We start from the raw sequence: 22,770 nt of genomic DNA on the forward strand, positions 1-22,770 counted from the left end.
TTACCCCCCAGCAAGCTGGGTACTCATTTTACCGACCTCGGAAGGATGGAAGGCTGAGTCAACCTTGAGCCGGCTGCTGGGATTGAACTCCCAGCCTCATGGGCAGAGCTTTCAGGCTGCATGTCTGCTGCCTTACCACTTTACTGTTATAATTATTACTGTTCAATTTACCATGTTATTTGTACTATTTTTCTCTTGTTTCATGTAAACCACCCTGAGCCACAGGGGAAGGGCGGTATATAAATATAATAATAAATATTTATTCAGGGTGCCTCTAAAACCAGCATTCTTTCAAAGGACCTGTGAGAATGCTCTGGCTAGAATCTTAGAGTTAGGGAGTTCCCTGCTGTTTCAGTTCCTTTTTTGTTTGCGTTCGGAATTGTTGCAGCTGCTTTACTGATAGCCTATCTCGGTGCGTTATCATTGTAAGCTTTTCTGAGCCTTGGAGGTGACCTTTTAAACGAAATAAACCTGTGGTGGGACAAGGGGCAGTCAAGCAAGTATGGCAACCAAAATTCCAGGGAAACATCAGGCCCATTTTGAAGAACAAAGTCCTGGTCGGGCATCATGTAGGAACAGAGACTTTGGATCGTGCACCATGGATATGTCACCGAGAGGTCATGATGGTGAAACCCCAGTATTTCATCATTTAGACGATAATTGGTGGCAAGAATTTGTAAAGGAGATGTGGGAAGAAAACTGACTCCCTGTATGACAATTATTATCACCCATCGTAACTCTTCTTCATTTGTTAGATATCTGTGTGCAGGATTTATCATTAGATTTTGTAAAGAAATAGCAGCAGTCATAACAGTATGAAGTTGATAGAGGAGTCTGGCTCTATTTTTACATCTAAAAGGTAAAGGTATCCCCTGTGCAAGCCCCGGGTCATGTCTGACCCTTGGGGTGACGCCCTCTAGCGTTTTTATGGCAGACTCAATACGGGGTGGTTTGCCAGTGCCTTCCCCAGTCATTACTGTTTACCCCCCAGCAAGCTGGGTCCTCATTTTACCGACCTCGGAAGGATGGAAGGCTGAGTCAACCTTGAGCCGGCTGCTGGGATCGAGCTCCCAACCTCATGGTCAGAGCTTCAGACAGCATATTGGCTGCTTTACCACTCTGTGCCACAAGAGGCTATTTTTTATGTCTATGGGACTCTATGAGCATGTTTAAGGAGGAAATGTTTTCAAAATGTTTTCATTGGGATCTTTCACCCACTAGAACAGCAAGAATATATCCAGGCCTCAGTAATAATTGCTGGTACCGTAATGAACCTCATGCTTTGAAGTTGGGGGGGGCGTGGCTCATGCAGGTTGGAAAAGAGCAAAAAGGCAGAAAGTTTTGCTGGAACAGGTGTCAGCAAATTCTCTCCCAAAACAATGGCACTCTAAAAAAAAAAATTGATGTTTAATCAAAGATACATCGGATGGGGAGGCGGGAGGCTGGAATAATCTGGATATAAGTTAAACAGCAGGTGTCTTTTATGGGCTGATCTGGGTGACTAATCAGAGTCAGCCCACGTCAGTATTTGGATGGGAGACTGCCAAAGGTTGTGATAACAGAGGCAGGTAAGGACAAACCACCTCTGAAGGTCTCTTGCCTCAAAAACACCAGGGGTCGCCATAAAGTCAGCAGTGAGAAGGCCAGGAGCTGGATTTCAGATGATTTGCAGACATGTGTGAACAGTTCACCATGACCTGCAGCAGAAAATTAACATCTGTTGCGACTTCAGAATCCTGTGTCCCTATTAAGCCCTGTTCTTAATTTGTCTAACACTTTGCATTGTACTTTTGCATTCTGATTACCTTCTTTACAACACTCCTGCCTTCTGACTCGGGGATCACCATTCTTGGAAGAAGGAGAACTGTTTTGTTTTGTTTTTTACTTCGCTTTTAGCTACCCGAAGGAGTCTCAAAGTGGCTTACAATCGCCTTCCCTTCCTCTCCCCACAACAAGCACCAGGTAGGTTAGCCTGAGGGCGCTCTGAGAGAACTGTGACTGGCCCAAAGTCACCCCGGGGGCTGCAGGTGGCAGAGTGGGGAATCAAACCCAGATTAGAGACGCCCGCTCTTAACCATTACACCAAGCTGGCTCTTTTACTTGTATCTGATGGAGGGACCTTGGATTTTGAAAAGCTTATACCCTGGAGGGATGGAATGTTCGTCTTAAGGCAGTGGTCCCTAACCTTTTTATCACTGGGGACCAGTCAACGCTTGACAATTATACTGAGGCCCGGGGGAGGGGGGGGAGGTAGTCTTTTGCCAAGGGACGTCACCGCAGCCTAACCCCCTGCTCCACTTGCTTCCCCCACCAGCGCCCCTGACTTCCTGCCGCCCGCTAGGGGGGCGCTGCCAGCAGCAGCTGTGCAGTGCCATGCCAAGGGGGGCCCCCAGCCATGGTGGCCGCTGGAGAGCACCAAAGGTGAGCCGGGGGCAGAGTGGCAGGGCAGCCCCCGAGGCAGCAGCCGGGGAGGAGGACGAGGAGGAGCCGCGGCCAGGTACCGACTGATCTACAGACCAGTACCGGTCCCCGGATCGGGGGTTGGGGACCACTGTCTTAAGTGCTACTGGACTTGAATTTGTATCTTCCAACAGAGATCTGTTAAATGGGTGGGTTTAGAGGTGGACACAGACACTGGTAGTGATTCAAGCTTTTTATTCAGACCCCAGCATGTTACAAGAGTGACTGAACTGAACCAACCCCCCCCCCGAAAAACCCCAACTTCTATACCAGTGGTTCTCCACCTGGGGGTCGGGACCCCTTTGGGGGTTGAATGACCCTTTCACAGGGGTCGCAGCAGAGCAAGCAGCTTGGCCGGGGTGCGCCATCCACACAACAGCCTTGTGGGGTAGACTGTCTGTCTGGAGCGGCGGAAAAGAGCGAGATCAGCATGGTGGGACAAGAGGCAGAGCTGAACTGAGAAACACCGGGGAGGGGGGGATCAATTTGTATACAATCCTGAACAATGGATCTTCACGCCATTGGTCAATTTCGGTTTAATGTCTGTGAAAGATCACTTGCGTAATTTTATGGTTGGGGGGGGTTACCCCAACACAAGGAACTGTGTTAAATGGTCACGGCATTCAGAAGGTTGAGAATCACTGTTCTGTACACAGGCAAACAATGGATCTTCTTGCCAATGCGCGCCATTGGTTTAAACTGACTGGATCTGGCAGACGGCATCTAGCCATGCATTGGTCAAGCCCCGATGATCCTGCCTGGGACCTTAAGCTCGGTCCTTGGCGGGACTACAGACACAACAGATCAACAAAGTCTCCCCACAAAAAAAAAAATAGGGAAGGAATCCTCCTCTCCCCAACTGTATCTATTGTAGACCTCATTGTACCATTTTCCTTCCTTCCCCTTTGCCTCCCCCTCCAAGAGGCTTGTTTAATCCTTTACAGCTCCTTGAGCATACATCAGTTTTTTGACATTTGCCACTTGACAAGCTCTTAAGGCACCTGATTGTTTTCTCAGCAAACACAGGGCATGGGCCCAGTCAACCACAGGTTGTGATGCAACTCCGCCCAGGAAGGGAGTTCATTTTGCCTTTGCGGATCAGGACTTGCTTTCTGCCAGAGGAGAAGACTGGCAAAGATTCACTAGGCTGAGCCCCAGAACATTCATATTCATTCCCCCCAAGGCTCACTTGACTGCAGCTGAAATGTGTGAATGACGAGGCATGCAGTGTGTACAGCTGATCCCCCTGAAAGGTCAGGGCATGTTTACTGGAGGGAAATAAGGATCCGGTTTGAAAAGCACTTAGTGCAGGGTGAGCCCCATTTAATTCAGCAGGACTCGTTTCTGCGCAAACCCGCCCAGGCTGGTACTGCAAGTTCCATAGGCTGTGCAACCTTACGTACACTTATGTGGCAGTACTATGAACCTAATGGTATTGGCACCTTTAAGACCAACGCAGGTTTATTTAAGGTGTGAGCTTTTGTGTGCATGCACACTCAGGTTATGGAACAGGGATCATAAGAGTACAGATATAAGGAGAAAGTAAGATTCAAACGAGTAGCCGTGTTGGTCTGAAGTAGCACAATAAAATCAGTCCAGTAGCACCTTTAAGACCAACAAAGATTTATTCAGGGCGTGAGACAGGGAATATTCCCTGTCATGTAAGAAGATCGTAGTCTGACGAAGAGGGCTTGCAGTCGAAAGCTCACGCCCTCAATAAATCTTTGTTGGTCTTAAAGGTGCTACTGGACTCTGATTTTAAGGAGAAAATAAATTAGTAGCAAATTAGTAAACAGCATCATAAATCCAAAATATGCAGTATGATAAATATTTGATAGAAAAAGCAGTCCTTTGGGTTCAGTTGTCATTCCCAAAAAGATTGGGGCAATAAAAACGTTAAGGTTAGTGATTAATGGTAGAAACTTTCCCAGTTGTCAAAAGAAGTCATTAAAAGTCACTTCTTGTTAGCTTCTCATCTGGCAAGCTGGGTTTCATTCCCCTTTCCTCCACATGCAGCCAGCTGGGTGACTTGGGGCTCCTCACAGCCCTGATAGTGCTGTTCTGACCAAGCAGTCCTGTCAGAACTCCCCCAGCCTCACCTGCCTCAATATTGCCTACTGACATTGATAGAGGGGCTCCAGGTACTCAGGCAGAAGTCTTTCACTGGTGCTTTTAGCTGAATACCCGGGACTGAGAGCCTCTTGTGGCGCAGTGTTAATGCAGCAGACATGCAGTCTGAAGCGCTGCCCATGAGGCTGGGAGTTCAGTCCCAGCAGCCGGCTCAAGGTTGACTCAGCCTTCCATCCTTCCGAGGTCGGTAAAATGAGTACCCAGCTTGCTGGGGGGGGGGGGTAAACGGTAATGACTGGGGAAGGCACTGGCAAACCACCCCGTATTGAGTCTGCCATGAAAACGCTGGAGGGCGTCACCCCAAGGGTCAGACATGACTCGGTGCTTGCACAGGGGATACCTTTACCTTTACCTTACCCAGGACTGAACCTGGCATCTTCCGTATACAAAGCCCAGGCTCTTCCAGTGAGCCTTCCTCAATCGCATTACTAACTGTTCTGTATTATTCCGCTGACCTGCCGTAAGCAGCTTTGGGAGTCATTTGGCCGAGAGTGCTGGCTAATAAAGTAATTTTTTTCAACAATAAGGCATTCAATTAAACACTGAAAAACTGCCAGTTTGGGACTTTAAAACTATGGGATTGCAGCTCTAGGTAGCCACACATAGATGTTGGGAAATAAAAGCCAGTTGAAAACCAGAGTCTCACCAGCAAGTTAAATGGGATTAAGGCTGAGAATTTCCAGAATAAAATCGGTCATGTTGCCAGCTCCGGTTGGGTTCTGGGTTAGAGACTGACGAGAGCTGGGCTTTCAGGAGACACTTAAGTAGGGTAGAGTCCATCTTCCAAAGGGGTTGTTTTCTCCAGTTGTACAGATCTCTGTCACTAGGGCCTATTCTACACACAATTTGTTCACTTTTAATGCACTTTAGAAGCTGCCAACTGCCAAAGCAGATTTACGCACTGGGAACTTCACTGTCCCAGCTTCTGTGCAGGAGCACAAATTGGGGGCAGATCAGGCACACCAGACCAAATGCTCCCCCTTGTGGGTGCAGGAAGAGGTGGGGCAACCTGCCACGTCTAAAACTCTAGCCTGCAGCTCAGCATGAAACCTCCAGTGCGTAAATGGTAATTGAAAGTGCATTATGGAGATGGGTTGTAAATCCAGCAGTTCTCCTGCCTCTACGTGGAGGCTGGTAATTTTAGCCATTGGTTCACTTCTGAGCATAAAATTATTTTGGAGATTAAACAGTGAGAGCGGTCAGGGAGGTGTTCCGTCTGGGCGGGTGGGCTGCATAGAGAGACAGTGAGGCTAAACATTTGCTCCTAAGTACAGTTCCACTTTATTCAATGGATTGTGAATTTAGGCAGATTGTAAATGGGATTGTGGGATTGTGCCAGTGGTCCTTTTTTCCATGCCCAGGGAAATGCTGATTTCCACTTTGGGACTCAGGAGGCGAATTTCTTCCAGGCCAGACTAGCCAAAGATTCTGGGTGTTTTGGGGGATAGTGGTCATCTGACCATGGAGTGGTGGTCACTTCTAGGTTTCATTCTTCACAGGTTGGATAATGCACTCTCAATGCACTTTCGAAGCAGATTTTCCTGTTCTGCACAGGAAAATTGCACTACAAAAGCACATTGAAAATTGATCATGCGTGGAACAGTTCTCATCCCGCACGGGAAAACCCAGCTGCCAAGTGCAACATGTTGGAATAATTCTCCTTCTGCACTGATTCCATAACGCACCTCTGAAGCAGACTGTCCTATTCCACACAGGAAAATCCTGCTGCAAAAGCGCTCTAAAAGTGCACGAATGAGCAAAAAAAGGCAGCAATTAATAAATAAACAAAACGTCCCTCTTGCAAACGCAGCCTCTTGGGGGCGAATGTTTCTCGGACAACTAACAACCTAGCCGGAGCCTACCTCGGGGGCGCATCCCCCTCTCTACAAGGCGCAGGTTTCCAAGCGCCGCATTAGGCGCATCCAGAGCGGGGTGGTTGTGCGCGCGCGTGGTAGAGGCGGGGGGGGGGGTTGCTGGGGCAGGAGGAGGAGGCGGGGCCAGGCGGCGGTTGCCGGGTGGGTTGCTAGGGACGCCCGGAGCGGTTGCCGGGGGCGGGAGAAGCATTCCCGGATCTGACGCGCGCGCCCCAGCACGAGAGGGGAAATCAACAAGGAGACGGAGGCCGGAGTCGGCGCGGCATCAGCTGGCGGATGGGGGCAGGGACGCCGCGGGTGCCTTGAGCCAGGCAAGCCCCTTCCAGTGGGTGGGTGGGTGTGGGGAGACGACCACAAGCAGCAGCAGCAGCAGCAGCAAGCTGCAAGCTGCAAGCTGCAAGCTGCAAGAGCAGCATGAGGGGCGCGACGAGTGCGGACAAGCCGATCGGGATCCTTCGCCTGCGTCGTCTTTGGGAGCCGCGGAGGGTGAATCGCAGCGCAGCTTCCCCGGGGGAGGCGGGGCGGCTGCCTTGGGGGGGGGTGTCTTGGACGCGGGTCAGCGCCGATCCTGACATGACGTTGCGAATCCGAAAGATTCGAGCGTCTTTCCCGGCATTGAAGGTTGCTCTGGATGGGATGGGATGGGCAGCGTCGGAGGGTGGCGGGCTCGCCTCCGGGGGAAGTTTTTTTGGGGGGAGGGGGGGCTGAATGGGGTGAATAATCTATTAATAATCTATTATTAATCTATTAATAATCTATTCAGCCTTAAAGCGCCGGGGGGGAAACGGTTGCCTGTGGCGATTTCGTACAGAAACCGAAAACTCCGGGGGGCTTGTCAGTTTCTGGGGGCTCCTGCGCCTTTAAGGCAGGGGTAGTCAACCTGGGGTCCTCCAGATGCCCATGGACTACAATCCCCATGAGCCCCTGCCAGCAAATGCTGGCAGGGGCTCATGGGAATTGTAGTCCATGGGCATCTGGAGGACCACAGGTTTACCCCTGCTTTAAGGGACTCCTCGCCTCCAGATGAGATCTCAGCGGCGCATCTGGCATTTCCCTCCCCCGACGCGGAGCCCTTCTGCGCCTCCCTCCGGGGGCCAGCCTGCAGGGGCGGAAGAAGCCGGCCTCGGTGGAGCCGGCCTCCGGTGTCCGTCTCTTAAAGCTACAGCGGCGCCTGGCCAGGCGTACGCCCCGTCGCTCCCACGCGGGAGTTTTGCAACGGAGAGGGAAATCGAGGCCGGTTTCGTCCCCACCCTGGCAATGGCAAGCTGGGCGACTGCATCATCCCCAAGGGAAAGGGGGCCTAGGGAGGAAGGGGGGTCCCTTTCTCTATCTCTCCCCTCCTCCCCCCCCAATTCAGGGGCCGCTGGCAGGAACAGGCTTCCTCGGGAGGTGGTGGATTCTCCATCTTTGGAGATTTTTAAAGAGAGGCTGGAGAGCCATCTGATGGAGAGAACCTGTGAAGGTTCAAGGGGGAGGCAGGTGTCCGTGGATGAGCGAGAGGGTTGTGAGTGTCCAGCATGGTGCAGGGGGTTGGACTGGATGACCCAGGAGGTCCCTTCCAACTCTAGGATTCTATGAGTCTTTCATTTGTCCCAAGACTTCTGATGGCCTTTTGTTGGTGTTGGCGAAAGTAGATTCAGGTGGGAAGACCCTGTTGGGCTGAATCAACAGAACAAAGTTTTGAGTCTGGTGCCCCCTTGAAGGCCAGTTAAGTTTAATTCTGGGTATGCGCTTTTGGGGGCAGGAACACCACTTCAGATAGGTTCCTGTGGGTCGCCGTGTTGGCCCAAAGCCGCAGAACAAATTTAGAGCCCAGGGGCACCTTGAAGACCAACAAAGATTTGTTCAAGCTATGAGCTTTCGTGACATTGACTTGTCCAAGGTATGAGTTTTCATGTGCACTCACGTTATTGGCATTGTATCTGAGGAAATGTGCATGCACACAAATGCTCATGCCTTGAGCAAAACTTGGCTGGTTTTTAAGGTGCCCCTGGACACTTCTTCGGATAAAGTACTGAAATGTATCTGAGAAACGAAACTTTGTGGATCTTAAATCTGCGCACAAGGGTTTTTTGGAGGGGGTTTAACACCCCTCAAAAAAAGATTAAATAAAAGTAATAATACAAAAGGCTATTCATTGAATCCATGAAAACGTTTTAGCAATGCTATGCATTATAAAGATAATAGAAAAAGAGTTAAAAAATTCAAGAAAAAGTATGGGGGGGGACCTAATTATCAGGAAGGTTCTGGAATGTATTGTAAAACACCTGACCATGGGCCTGGTTGGTTTTTAAGGTGCTGCTGGACTCAAAGCTTGGTCCGTTTATTTATTTATGTATTATTAGATTTCTATACCGCCGCTCGCCATAACCTCGCGGCGGTTTACACGTAAAATTCTAAGACAATAAAATCCCCATTAAAATAACAATCACATACTAACCAACTATGCAATGGGGACCATAATCTCTAATAATCCCTCCTCGTTCAGGGTGGGGCACTGATCTCAATCTAATATTAGTCTGATGTTGATCTAAACTAATGTAATGAGAGCCGGGGCCGAGATGAATTTGGGAACCACTTGGAAAAAAAACTTAAATGCAACCTTAAATTTTCCACCACAAGGAAGTGTAAACAAGGCACATTTCAAGATGCTGTAAAAGGGAGGAGAACTGACCGGATCCGACCCTCCCCCCCCCCAATTATATGGTAACTCTGCTCCCTCCCAGGAGTTGTTAGGACTGATTTATAAGCAAGTGACAGTTTCTTCGGGGAAGTGGCTTGTGACCAGGTGCTAAATCTGCACACAATATCTCCTAGCTACATTTCTTTTTTTGGGATGCTGACTTGCAGTCTTGAAATGCGATCTGTTCGCAGGAGGAAGTGAGATGCGAGGATTATTTGGGTCTGATTTGCTTGGCGGTCCGGCACATGTCCCAGGAGATGTTTTGTGCAAAAAAACACAAAAGTGTTAAGAGCAGGATCTTCAGGTCTCCTTGGGGATTTCAGTTCCTCCATGAGACGCTTCTGGTAGCTCCTGCTGTTTGCAGTGGATTGCCGCGGTCCTTCTTCTGCTTTCCCCCCCATCTGCCCTGGACGTTGAGTGAAAGATTCTGTACTTCCCTAGGAAAGCATAAGACTGTGCCGATGTCTGACCTTGACCTGACCTTGACCAGGAATTTCTACTGCCCTATAGGCACAGACTCTTCCCTTTTACAATAATGACTAAAGATGAGTTCCTCAGTTTGGCCACGTGGAGGTCATTGGCCTTCTTAGGTGGTTTCCTTCTGCTTCTGGAACACAAGTTGGAGCTGGGTGGTCTTGGGTGACTTGCGTCAGGTTACAGTGGATGAGCGATAGGGTTGTGAGTTTCCTGCATAGTGCAAGGGGTTGAGCTAGATGACCCAGGAGGTCCCTTCCAATTCTGTGATTCTAGGGTTGCCAGCTCTGGGTTGGGAAATACCTGGCGACTTTGGGGGTGGAGCTGGGAATGGGTGGGATTTGGGATGGGAAATGACAATAGCCTTCCATCCTCTACCCCAGACCTCCCCATCCCACTTCCCTCTGAAGCTCAGAGGCTGCATGTCCCTGTTTTGCGAGATCTGCTCCTGCCAGGGAATTCCTTGGGGGGGGGGGGCTCCAGACTGCAGCCTTTCCAGGTCTTGGAGGGAGGGAGAGGCCATCCACAGAGTTCTCCCCCCCAATCTAGTGCCATTGCATTCCTAAATGCCCCTAGTATAATAATAAAGAATAATAAAACAATAGACTAAGAATTTCACTCTATATAAGGGAGCTCTGCCTGTTTAACAAACATTTTAACAACGCGTTAGCAGTACTCTAGAAGCAAATAAAGCTTGTATGAATAGGCAATTCTCCCTTCAAATTTAAATATGTTAGGGTTTTTTCTTTTGGGGCCGTGATCCATATCCATAACCAGAAACAAAAAATATGGCTCTTTGGTGATGCCTAGGTTTCATGCCTAGTCCACACCTTTGACTGGAAGGGTATAGAGCAGGGGTGGGCAAACTGCGGCCCTCCAGATGTCCATGGACTACAATTCCCATGAGCCCCTGCCAGCATTTGCTGGCAGGGGCTCATGGGAATTGTAGTCCATGGACATCTGGAGGGCCGCAGTTTGCTCACCTCTGGTATAGAGGCTGCATTTTAGTACTTGGGAGGGATGAATCCTGTTTGCACCTTCCAAGAGTTCAGAGATCCTGAGCCGGTTTCCAAGTCGTGGGAGCTGGATTGTGCAATGGAAGAAAACTGAAACGCAACCTTAAATGCATGTCATTGCATGCGCCCGACTTCGGTACGTGTTTCCAGCTCTCTGTCCCCTCGTGTGCCTCAAAAATACTGCTGAAAGTTCTGGCCAGATTTCTCCTCCACCTCCACTGTGATTAACATTCTGGCCCCAGGTAGTGCAAATTATACGTCATGGAGGAAAATAGCTGAGTCCTCTTCTTGCTTGTAAATTTAAGTACATGTTTATTAATTGATGATTGTAGTTTGCATAACATTTAATTTTGGTGTCGGTGACACGACGCTAACCCCTGGTGAGCGAGGCAAGAGGTGTTCAGTGATGGTTTGCTGTTGTTGATGGCCCCTGCACTATAGCCCTGGTATTCTTTGGAGCTCTCCCTTCCAAGTGTTGTTGTTGTTGTTGTTGTTGTTGTTGTTGTTGTTGCTGGTGTTGTTGTTAGGTGCGAAGTCGTGTCCGACCCATCGCGACCCCATGGACAATGATCCTCCGGGCCTTCCTGCCCTCTACCATTCCCCAGAGTCCATTTAAGCTCACACCCACTGCTTCAGTGACTCCATCCAGCCACCTCATTCTCTGTTGTCCCCTTCTTCTTTTGCCCTCAATCGCTCCCAGCATTAGGCTCTTCTCCAGGGAGTCCTTCCTTCTCATGAGGTGGCCAAAGTATTCGAGTTTCATCTTCATCCAAGTGATAGCCAAGGCCAACTCTGCTTAGCTTCCAAGACCTGGGCCCTTTCTGCACTCACATTTTTCCCCCCACTGTAAATCTTGCCAAATTCTGGTCGATTTGAACCTGTATCTGCAGCCTTCCTTCTTCCCGATTTTATACATGTTGCCTTTCTTCATTTGCATTCAGTCTTCTTCCCGCTTGATTTGTGTGTGTGTGGGGGGGTCAATGGAGGCTAGGGGAGGGGAGGCAGCAGCCTCACAAAGAATGAGGAGGGGAAAGTAAATCCAAGAGGCAAATCTCTGCTGAGAGAAGTGTGGGCTTTTGGAGTGCAGTCACTTTAAAACAGATCCCAAAATGAGGGCCAAAATAAGTCTTGCCAGGGAATGGCAACTGGGAACCAGGCAGTCTTTGAACTGACACCCTGACCAATCAGCGCCAGACTGCTTCATTTTGTCAGTGTTGGAGGCACCAGGGAGGAAGTTAATTCGGCAAAACACAGAACATCTACACAATACTGGAGCAGTTTCCTCAATTGTAGCGAGTTATATCCGCTCCTGGATATTGCGGGGGAAAGATAGGGGCACCATGGATCAATTGTAGACGTTGCAGAGGGAAAATTTAAAGCGCTACATAATCAGAATGGAAATCAAATAACGTGTAGATGACTGTAATTCAGGGTCACCGGAGATAAAAAGCCCAGTGCAAATTCACCCCTGGATAGCCTTATTTACTAGCCATCATAATCTTTTCTCTCTCAGCCTTCTTTCTCAATATCTATCCATCCTCTGTTTTTCCCCCATGTGCTTTTGATTGTATCTTCGCAGCTGTAGAGTCTAGAAACTTGGTGTTTCAAAATGTGAAACTTAGTTCAAGCGCTACTGCTACGCCCCTTGCAAGATTGTGCTCCAAGGGGATTTAAAGAAATTAAGTAGCAAGGTGGTTAATGGTTTTCTCCAGGCAAGTGAGTCTTTGCAGGAATAAGCCGCTGTGTTTTTATCGATGGAAAATGATGTGGTCCATATTCTGCCATACGCATCTTGCTTTTAATTAGCCTTTAGAGTGCTGTGCATGATATTGTTGCCAGAATTGATGGCATTTTGGGGGTGGTGCCTGGGACGCCCCTTGCAAGGATCTCTTCCCACCCTACCCTCTGTTCATACTCTTTTGAGAAGCTAAATTGAAATTTATTTTTGGACTCTGTACACCGAGGCACTGGGAGAGATCACAGGTGAGTATGGGTGTGTGGGGAATAGAGCTGCCTGTTCTGGGCAGGGAAATACCTGGAGACTTCTGGGGTGGAGCCAGGAGTAGCTGCGATTTGGGGTGGGGAAGGACCTTAAGAGGAGTAGAATGCTATGGAGTCCACCCTCCGAATCAGCCATTTTCTCCAGGGGATCTGATCTCCGTCGCCTGAAGATGAGCTATAATTCCAGGGGATACCTGAGGTCCCACCTGAGAACTGGCATCTCTACATGCAGAAGGAATGAGCCAAAAACTAAATAAGGCTACCCAACTTCCCCAAAGGAATTTCCCACAATAGTTCTTTGACTTGGCTGTGCGTCTTCAGGCTTCCTGCTGAATTTTATTTATTCTTTTAGGGATTTCAGCTTTTGGTCTTGCCAGAGGTCAGAACAGGGTTAGGTACATTAATTGAGAGAGTTTACACTGTACCACCCTCTGGCATTCCCCTGATCCTCCATCCTTGTATTCTCCCAGCAGGTCTGCCAATTCCACGTTGGGGAATCCCTGGAGGTTTGGGGCTGGAGACTGGGGAGGGTGGGATTTGAGGAGGAGGAGGAGATCCTCAAAGGATAACACCATAGAGTTCGTCTTCCTCAACAGCCATTTTTTCCCCCAGTGGAGTAGATGTCTGGTTGCCAAACTCCAGGAGGCACCTGGAGATCTCCTACGATTACGGTTAGAATCATAGAATAATAGAGTTGGCACAAGTCATGAAGGTAGCCCGCCAGGCGTTTTACCACCTACATCAGCATATAAGAACCAACTCTCCTTCTTCTTAAAGGCACAGGAACCAAGGTTGACCCAGCTGGCTGCATGAGGAGGAGTGGGGAATCAAACCTGACTTGCCAAATTAGAAGCTGCCGCTTTTAGCCTCTACACCATGCTGGATAATTAATGTTTGGAACTCACTGCCACAAAAGCGTGGCGATGGTTGCTAGCTTCAATGAGCACACGGGCGCACATGCGCACACACACACACACACACACACACACACATGACGTTGCCTTGTACTGAATCAGCCCACTGGTGCTTCAAAGGTCAGTATTGTCTACTTTGGGCTGGCCATGGCTCTCCAGGGTCCCAGGCGGAAGTCTTTCAGAGCACCTCCGATCTGATCCTTTAAAACTGGCAATGCGAAGGACTGAACTTGGGACATTCTGCATGCCAAGCAGATGCTCTGCCACTGAACTGTGGTCCCTCAATGAGTTTGAGAGCGCATGTTCTGGAAGGACAGAGCCATCGATGGCTATAGAACCATGGTGGCTACATGGAATCCTGTTTTTTCATAGGCGGTCTGTACCTATGAATGCTCTGCTTGTTGGTCCTCCAAGGGTCTTTGGTTAGTCACTCTAGGAAACTGGATGCTGCCTGGACTATTGGTGTGATCCAGCAGGGCTGTCCCGATGCTTAACTATTACCCAACTCTCTTACCCCTGGGCACAAGCAGTGTGCCTCTCCAGCCAGGAGATGCCTATTAAATCATTTCTTGAGAAGTAAATGGCTGTCGTCAGACAGTTTAGATTTTCTTTTCCTCCAGGCCAGTTGAAAAGTAAGACGACACGGTTGTATCGGGCCTACTTCAAGCCTAAACCAAGACCACCTTTGAAGACTTCTGGGTTGCGTAATGGAGCTAGGCAGGACAAAAGGGCATCGGCAACTGTTAGGCAAGCCTCAGAAAATGCTACATAATCTTGTGTCTAATTCTTAACCCAGCCCCTGGGGTGCGGATCAAAAAAACACAAACAATGGGGCCAAATACTGACAGGGGGGGATGCCTATATCCCAAAACAAGTAAAGAGAACAAAGTCTAAGATTGATGACACCTTTAAGACTAACAAATCTTAATACCCAGAATTAAACTTTGGGGACTTAAAAGGAGCCACTCGATTCAAACTTTGTTCTGCGGCTTAGGACTCCAAGTCAATGTGTAACATCTGGTTTTAGAAGGCTTTTAGACGGCCCCCTCCCCCAACTGTGCTCCTACAAAAACATATTCTGCTGGTGGTGTTATGCAGCCTTCCACTGGCACCAGCTCAACCATACAGGCATGCCTGGGATATAACCACACTGCTGCCCATGCCTGCGGCTGCTGCTTGCCGTTCTGTGGTTACAGCTAAAATGGAGTGTGCGGAATGCAGGCCCTTGTTCTTATCCCGGCTGGAGTTCCTGAAAGAAGTAAAAGGAGGCTTGATTAAGCAAGCCTGTTATGTGGAATATCTGGAGAGCGTTTCAGTGGTTTGGTAGGATTTTGGGCAGTTTTCGCTGCACGAAAGGTGGCTTTCCACAGAAGCCATGGCAAAGATGGGTCAATCTGCCGCACTGCCTCTTTGGTGTGGTCTCCCGAGATAATTTGCATGCGTGTTTCCAGCTCATTCTCCATGAGCATTTACATCTCATTGCGTTTTTCTCACCATGGGTGGCTCTGCCCCATTTTAGATGGCTTTATCAGGCTACAGTAATGTTTACAATTCAGCCTGGATGGTTCAGGGATGAATAGCCTGGCTTCTTACAGAACATGTTTTATGTCCGGCTGTACCTTGGCTGAGTCAGGTGTCGTATTTCACTGCGGAAGGATGGACTTAAAAGTACATTTACATTCTTTGGGGGCTTTTTCCAGAAGGGTATTTCACCCATCCTTGACTTCCTTAAAGCAGTTCTGTTTGGGGGGAGCATTCATGTGGCAAACTTTGTCATGTTTCCATTGGATTCTCCCCCCCCCCCCCACACTCGTTGCTTGATTTGACATAACCTTTTTGGAAAGACTATAGTCAGTGCCTTTGAATGCTGCGGGAATGGGATGGTGATCATTTTTGCTGGCCTTACCCCTCCCAGTTTGGTGTAGTGGTTAGGAGTGCGGACTTCTGATCTGGCAAGCCGGGTTCAGTTCTGCGCTCCCCCACATGCAGCCAGCTGGGTGACCTTGGGCTCGCCACGGCACTGATAAAACTGTTCTGACCGAGCAGGAATATCAGGGCTCTCTCAGCCTCACCTCCCTCACAGGGTGTCTGTTGTGGGGAGAGAAAAGGGAAGGTGACAGTAAGCCGTTTTGAAACTCCTCTGGGTAGAGAAAAGTGGCATATAAGAACAAACTATTCTTCTTCTTCAGTCATATCAGGGCTCTCTCAGCCTCACTTCTCTCATAGGGTGTCTGTTGTGGGGAGAGTAAAGGGAAGGCAAATGTAAGCTGCTTTGAGCCTCCTTTGGGTAGAGAAAAGCGGCGTATAAGAACCAACTCTTATTTTTCTTCAATAATCTCAGGGCTCTCTCAGTCTCCCCTCCCTCACGGGGAGAGGAAGGGAAGGTAAATGTAAGCTGCTTTGAGACTCCTTCGGATAGAGAAAAGCGGCATATAAGAACCAACTCTTCTTCAGTAATCTCAGGGCTCTCTCAGCCCCACCTCCCTCACAGGGTGTCTGTTGTGGGGAGGGGAAGGGAAGGCAAATTGAAGCCACTTTGAGACTCCTTTGGGTAGAGAAAAGTGGCATATAAGAACCAACTCTTCTTCTTCTTCAGTAATCTCTGGGCTCTCTCAGCCTCACCTCCCTAACAAGGTGTCTGTTGTGGAGAGAGGAAAGGGAAGGCGACTGGAAGCCACTTTGATACTCCTTTGGGTAGAGAAAAAGCGGCATATAAGAACCAACTCTTCTTCGGTAATATCAGGGCTCTCTCAGCCTCACCTCCCTCAGAGGGTGTCTGTTGTGGGGAGGGGAAGGGAAGGCAAATTGAAGCCACTTTGAGACTCCTTTGGGTAGAGAAAAGCGGCATATAAGAACCAACTCTTCTTCTTCAGTAATCTCTGGGCTCTCTCAGCCTCACCTCCCTAACAGTGTGTCTGTTGTGGGGAGAGGAAAGGGAAGGCGACTGGAAGCCACTTTGATACTCCTTCGGGTAGAGAAAAAGCGGCATATAAGAACCAACCCTTCTTCTTCTGGTCCATATTCAGGTGTGTGGTGCCCCAGGGAAAGTTGCTGACTGGCTTTTAGAGGCTTCTGCTTGAAACTCCAGGTCTTCCCTTTAAGTTGTGTCCGTTTTTGAACTTTGTCATGATGCTTCCAAACCTTACAGAAATGACAACCAGGCTGCTTTCAGGAGGAAGCAAAACTTGGCAGCAGAAATTGAAGCTTCGCGCCTCACATGTCTCCTGGCATGCAGAACTTTCCAGCGACGTGATCGTTTCTTTCTAACTGGGTGTGTGGTGTCCCCTGCACATCCTCTCAGTTCTTGGAAGTTGCTTGTTTATTGTACAGTTGGCTCCGTGGTGTTTACAGATTTGGTTCTCCCTCAAGTTAGTAGAAGAGTCAGTTCTTATGTGCCTCTTTTCTGTACCCGAAGGTGTCTTAAAGCGGCTTCCGATCACCTTCTCTTCCTCTCCCCGCAACAGACGCCCTGTGAGGGAAGTGAGGCAGAGAGAGCTCTGACAAAGCTGCTCTGTGAGAATAGCTCTAACAGGGCTGTGACTAGCCCAAGGTCACTCAGCTGGTTGGATGTGGACGAGCGGGGAATCAAACCCGGCTTGCGAGATTAGAAGCCGCTGCTCTTATCCACCACTTGGTTGGCTCTGTAGGGTCTGGTGTGTTGTCACTCCTGGCAGGGAAATGCATCCCAACCCCACAATTTAGTTATTTACTTAATTTTCACCGTGCTTTTCTTCTTAGTGGGGACCAGCTCGCCTCCCTTTCATCATCGCAATAGTCCTGTGAGGTAGGTTAGGCCAAGAGACTCTGACTGGCCCAAGGTTTCCCAGTGAGCTTCTGTGGCACAACTGGGAATTCACACCATCTCCCAGATGCTAGTCCAGCATCTTAACCACTATACCACATTGGCTCTCTAAAATAATTTTTTAACAACCAGTATTATGGGTAGCTCCAGGGTTACTCCAGAAACCTGGAACAGTTATGCCGGTTAGGCAGGATTTTCTTTTTTTGTACAGATACTGTTTAAATTTTCAAATTTACTCAGGATGGTTTTCTCTTTATTTGGGCAGGTTGACCAGCCCTCTCCCAGAATGACCAGGGATGGGCCTGGAAGGAGAAGGGCCCTAGTCATAAAAAGCTATTCTAGCCAAGGCTCCTCTAACATGGTCAACCTGTTGGTAGTGGCCCAAATCCAGCAAGGTGTCTTCTTGTGGTTGGTGGTGTGTGTGTGTTGTTGTTGTTGTTGTTTTTCACTCTTGATGGGAGGGAGAGAAAGGGGGGGGCCTAACCCAGCCTCAGGCTTGGCCTGGCAGAGCAGGTCACTGGGCAGCTTTGGGAGGTGGGTGGAAACAGGGTCCTAGCTCTCACCCTCTGCTGTGGCAGGCATTTTGGTTCCAGTGGCAGATGGAGCAAGCCGCTGATCTCCCACTGGTTAGGTCCTCTTGGGGTTGGTTGGAGGGGTTGCTTTGTCTTTTTACTCTGGGTGGGTGGGTGGGTTGGCTGGAGAGAGAGAAGGAGCGACCCATGTTACTGGAGGCTTGGCCAGCTGACATCACTTCAGGGGTTTAAAGGTAAAGGTATCCCCTGTGCAAGCACCGAATCATGTCTGACCCTTGGGGTGACGCCCTCCAGCGTTTTCATGGCAGACTCAATACGGGGTGGTTTGCCAGTGCCTTCCCCAGTCATTACCGTTTACCCCCCAGCAAGCTGGGTACTCATTTTACCGACCTCGGAAGGATGGAAGGCTGAGTCGACCTTGAGCCGGCTGCTGGGATCAAACTCCCAGCCTCATGGGCAGAGCTTTCAGACTGCATGCCTGCTGCCCTACCACTCTGCGCCACAAGAGGCTCTATTTTCAGGGGTTACTCCATGTCAAAACGTTGAAAAAGTCTGCTCTAAAAGCTGTAGCCGCATGGGCAGAGAAAATATCATCTATCTGTGTCGTTTATCACCCTATCATGTGGCAGGGAGCTCCATGGAGCCATTACATGCTTGATGATGATAAAAGGTTGTCCTGTCTTTACTTGAAACCTGCGACATGACCATTTCACCTGGTAAACTCAAGTTCTCCTAGGTTAATTTGTTTTTTTACTGCACCTTTAATGGAGGCTGAATTGCTGAGTTTGGTGCCATAATGCTGGCAATGACAGGCAGTTTGTTTTCCTAAATGTATTTGCTTGATCAAGAAAGCTCCGTGCATGTAAATGTGGGGTCAGGGGGAAGAATAGAACCTGATGTCTAGCAAGGTGTATCACAGCATGTTGTCTTCCAAAACAGAGCATGATTGAAAGATGACTTAACGACATTGTAGGGGAAAGGGCCAATGTTCTTCTGATGCTCATCGGTTCAAAAAGCAAGTTTCTAAATAAAGTTTTGTGCTCATTCCCCCCCCCCCGCACCTCCTGAGAAAATAAGTGCATGATACAGATAAACTGTCCTCTCCTAGTTTAGCTATTGATCATACATTATTAATTGATTGTGTCCTTCATTATATTCCGAAATGCAACTTGGCTTTCAACCGTTGGAGGAGGAAAATGTTCTTCCCTTCGGCTCTTGAGAAAGATTCTTCCTCTTCTTTTCTCTACAGCAGATTTGATTTGCAGCACCATTGGCCTGATCAGAGCGATTTAGATTGTTGACTGGTCTGATGCTCATTGAGCAGGGTCTGTTTGCTTGCAGCTGATTTCAGGCCCCATCCTTTGATGTGCTGATGGGAGCTTCTGAATTGTAAGGCTCTTCCTAGACTGAGATGCAAGGCTTTGGCTGGTAAGAGTCAAAGGTGCCCTTGTCCTGTAGCTTTTAGGCTGCGGACGCTGCATCAGTCTAGATACCTTTAAACAACTAACCAGTTATGAAGGTAGAAATCCAGCAGGGGATATTCAGTGTTCCACATAGAGTGCCACATGTACAGTTATCTGCACACTGGGTGGAAAATGTGGATGTGTGCTCACTTGTATGGACGTCATGGCTCTCAGGAAGCTGGGTTCATTCCCTTCAGGCTAGGGTTGCTGACCTGCAGAAGCTGGGACAGAGAGGGAGATTTGGGGAAGACACCTTCGGGGACTTACCCAAACAGTCCCACTTCTGCACTGACAGCTCTCCTGCTGTTGTGGAGAGCAAGAGTCTTGAGGTCAGAGGGCATCAGTCTGATAAGGACAGATGAAATCCCTCGATTGATGAAATGCAAGCTCGTCTGTCCCTCTGCTAAAATATACCCTATCTGATGTTAAACACAGGTTTGCTTAAGGATGTTAAACACACCTTTGCTTAAGGAAATCCCCAGTTCTCATGTCGTGGTCAGCTCACCTGACAACCACATGTTCCAAGATGGCTGCTCACCTTTTCTCCTAAGAGCAAGCTCCTACTTCCATGATCAGGAGGAAAAAGAACCCATTCTTTCTGTGGTCAGCAGCAGATCTGTCTCATCCCATAGGAAGCTCTGGGGTTTCATAGGGCAATCTGGGAAGAAGAAATCTCTCCCCACCCCCTCCAGGTGCCTGTTTCTTGGCTAGGCCAATTAGCATGGGAAAGGAGGTGAGCAAGTGATTAACTGCCCCTCCCTTCACTCCACAACCCAGAGGAAGAAACCTGTGTCCTTTTGAAATCACAGGGAGAGGGGACTTTTTGCCACACAGTCATTGTTGTTGGTGTTGTGTTGTACATCTAAGAGGTGTTTAATGACACACATGGAAATGCACTCTTGATGTAGAATTAGGCAAAAGCTGAGAGTGGTGGCTTCAGATAATACATATTTTAGAAGGTGGGCTCCAAACCAGGTGCTTTAGAAACACTAGTTGGAGCTACACTGAACAGATTCTTCTTTGCCACCCAGCAAGCCTTTTAGATTTTGTATATGATTTTGATCTTATACAAGAGAGCATCTCACACAATATATTGACCACTGAGGAAGACCCCTGTGGGTCGAAATGCATTTGGTCTATTCTGTTGTGTGCAGTTCGATATGTGTTGTTTTTACTTAGTTTTTAATATATTATTGGTGCACTTTGTTTAATAAATATTTGTAATGTTTTTTTTTTAATATTGTTTTGCAGAGCAACTTTTGGGTTCCTGACTTCTGTTCAGGTTGGGTTTCAGTTCCCTTTTTGGTTTTGCATTGCACATCAAAGAGGGCCTAAAAAGGTAAAGGTAAAGGTATCCCCTGTGCAAGCACTGGGTCATGTCTGACCCTTGGGGTGACGCCCTCCAGCGTTTTCATGGCAGACTCAATACGGGGTGGTTTGCCAGTGCCTTCCCCAGTCATTACCGTTTACCCCCCAGCAAGCTGGGTACTCATTTTACCGACCTCGGAAGGATGGAAGGCTGAGTCAACCTTGAGCCGGCTGCTGGGATTGAACTCCAGCCTCATGGGCAGAGCTTTCAGACTGCATGTCTGCTGCCTTACCACTCTGCGCCACAAGAGGCTCTCAAAGAGGGCCTAGAATCTAATAAATGCAAAAACAGGGAAATTAACTCCTTAGCAGAAATTATATGGGTGGAAATACTGGGCCTGAGGGTTATTTAAAAGTGGGCGTGTACTATCGCCCACTTGATGAAACCCTTGAGACTGAACTTGAGATGAGATGTATAAGGAAATAAGGGAGGTGACTAAAGGAGATCATATTACTGGACTAGGAGACTTCAACTACCCTCACATTGACTGGGTAAACATGTACTTGAATCATGCTATAGAAATTAGGTTCCAGGACACCATAAATGACTTTGCACCGAAATAGTTGGTCACAGAGGCAGCCTGACGGTCATGACCTTGGACTTGGTTCTGATTGGACCTCAAGACCTGGTGAGAAATGTACAGGTTGTTCCACCAATTTGGAATAGTGACCACAATGGTGTTAAGTTCATCATTCAGATCAGTGGAAAGTTATCCCTAGAGTCCAAAACGGTAACATTTGATTTCAAAAAAAGGGAATCTCCAAAAAATGAGAGGAATAGTGAAAAGGAACCTGGAGGGGAAACACAAGAGAGCAGAATCCCTACAGGATTCTTGGAAGCTATTTAAAACCACATTAATTGAAAGCTTTCCTCAGGTTAGGAAAGGCACTGCCAAGTCTAAAAGAAGTGTGTGAGGTTATATAGGTTGCAGGAGAGCGGGAGCTGTTTGGGTGTTTTGTTTTGTCTGTTCTTTGCCTGGGTGGTGGGGGGACTACAGCTAATCATATTAGCTCATTCGCCTTAGGTGGCAGTTTTGCCTGGGCCTGACTGCTAGCTCCGCCCTCTGCTGGTGGGCCTTTGTGTTATAGTAGATTCTTGCTTGCCAGAGGTGTGAGCCTTTGACACGTGCCAAAGGGCTCTTGGCTTGTGTTCCAGAATTTGCAGGAGGGGTCTAGGTCTTCCTGCAATGGGTCGAATTGGTGTAACTGGCGATGGACCTGAGGCTGTGACATGCACGGTCTGTGGTATGTTTGTATTTTTACCTCAGGGTAAGTTTAAATACACATGCACCAGGTGCAAGTTAGTAGCGCTCCTGCAGGAGAAGGTACAGAAGCTAGAAGAACGCCTGTCCGCACTTTGGACTATAAAAAAAGGTGAAGAGTTTTTAGCAAGAACTCATGGAGCACTTTTTCGAGGGCAATTAGGAGAGGTGAGAAAGGTGTCTCACCAATTAGAGGAGAATCCCATACAACGGGTAGTCAACCTGTGGTCCTCCAGATGTCCATTGCCTACAATTCCCATGAGCCCCTGCCAGCTTTTGCTGGCACATGGGAATTGTAGTCCATAAACATCTGGAGGACCACAGGTTGACTACCCCTGCCATACAAGATGACAGCATCCAGTGAAATTGACGGGCACTAGGTTCAGGACGGACAAAAGGAAATACTACTTTACACAGACGGTGATTAAAATTTGGAACTTGCTACCAGAGGGTCTAGTGATGGCCACAGGAGTAAGCAGCATTAAAGTGGGATTAAGTAGCTTCAGGAAGGATAATTCTATCGATGGCTACTATCCATGGTAACTGAAGAAGAGCTGTTTTTTTGTCCCCCCCCTTTTTCTACTCCAATGGGTCTCAAAGTGGCTTACAATCACCTACCCTTCCCTCCCCACAACAGACACCCTGTGAGATAGGTGAGGCTGAGAGAGTTCTGATTGACCCAAGGTCACCCAGCTGGCTGTTTGTGGAAGAGGAGTGGGGAAGCAAACCCAATTCTCCAGATTAGAGGCTGCCACTGTTAATCACTACATCAAGCTGGGAACCTCCATAT

At 48.5% G+C, this 22,770-nt stretch overlaps 1 protein-coding gene across 2 annotated transcripts in view; it reads left to right on the forward strand.

Annotated features, from left to right (window-relative positions):
• Positions 1-6,673: 6,673 nt before the first annotated feature.
• Positions 6,674-22,770, forward strand: part of PPT2 (palmitoyl-protein thioesterase 2) — a 50,328-nt gene continuing 34,231 nt past the window's right edge. The window contains exon 1 of one of the 2 annotated variants that reach the window (XM_077324518.1): positions 6,674-6,775. The gene's annotated coding sequence lies outside the window, so the exon portion shown is untranslated. Of the gene's footprint in view, positions 6,776-6,811; positions 6,951-22,770 lie in introns of those variants that run through there. The other variant, XM_077324519.1, reaches the window with a different exon arrangement.

Source organism: Paroedura picta, chromosome 3 (genome assembly GCF_049243985.1).
Source record: "Paroedura picta isolate Pp20150507F chromosome 3, Ppicta_v3.0, whole genome shotgun sequence".
NCBI classification, from domain to species: domain Eukaryota; kingdom Metazoa; phylum Chordata; class Lepidosauria; order Squamata; family Gekkonidae; genus Paroedura; species Paroedura picta.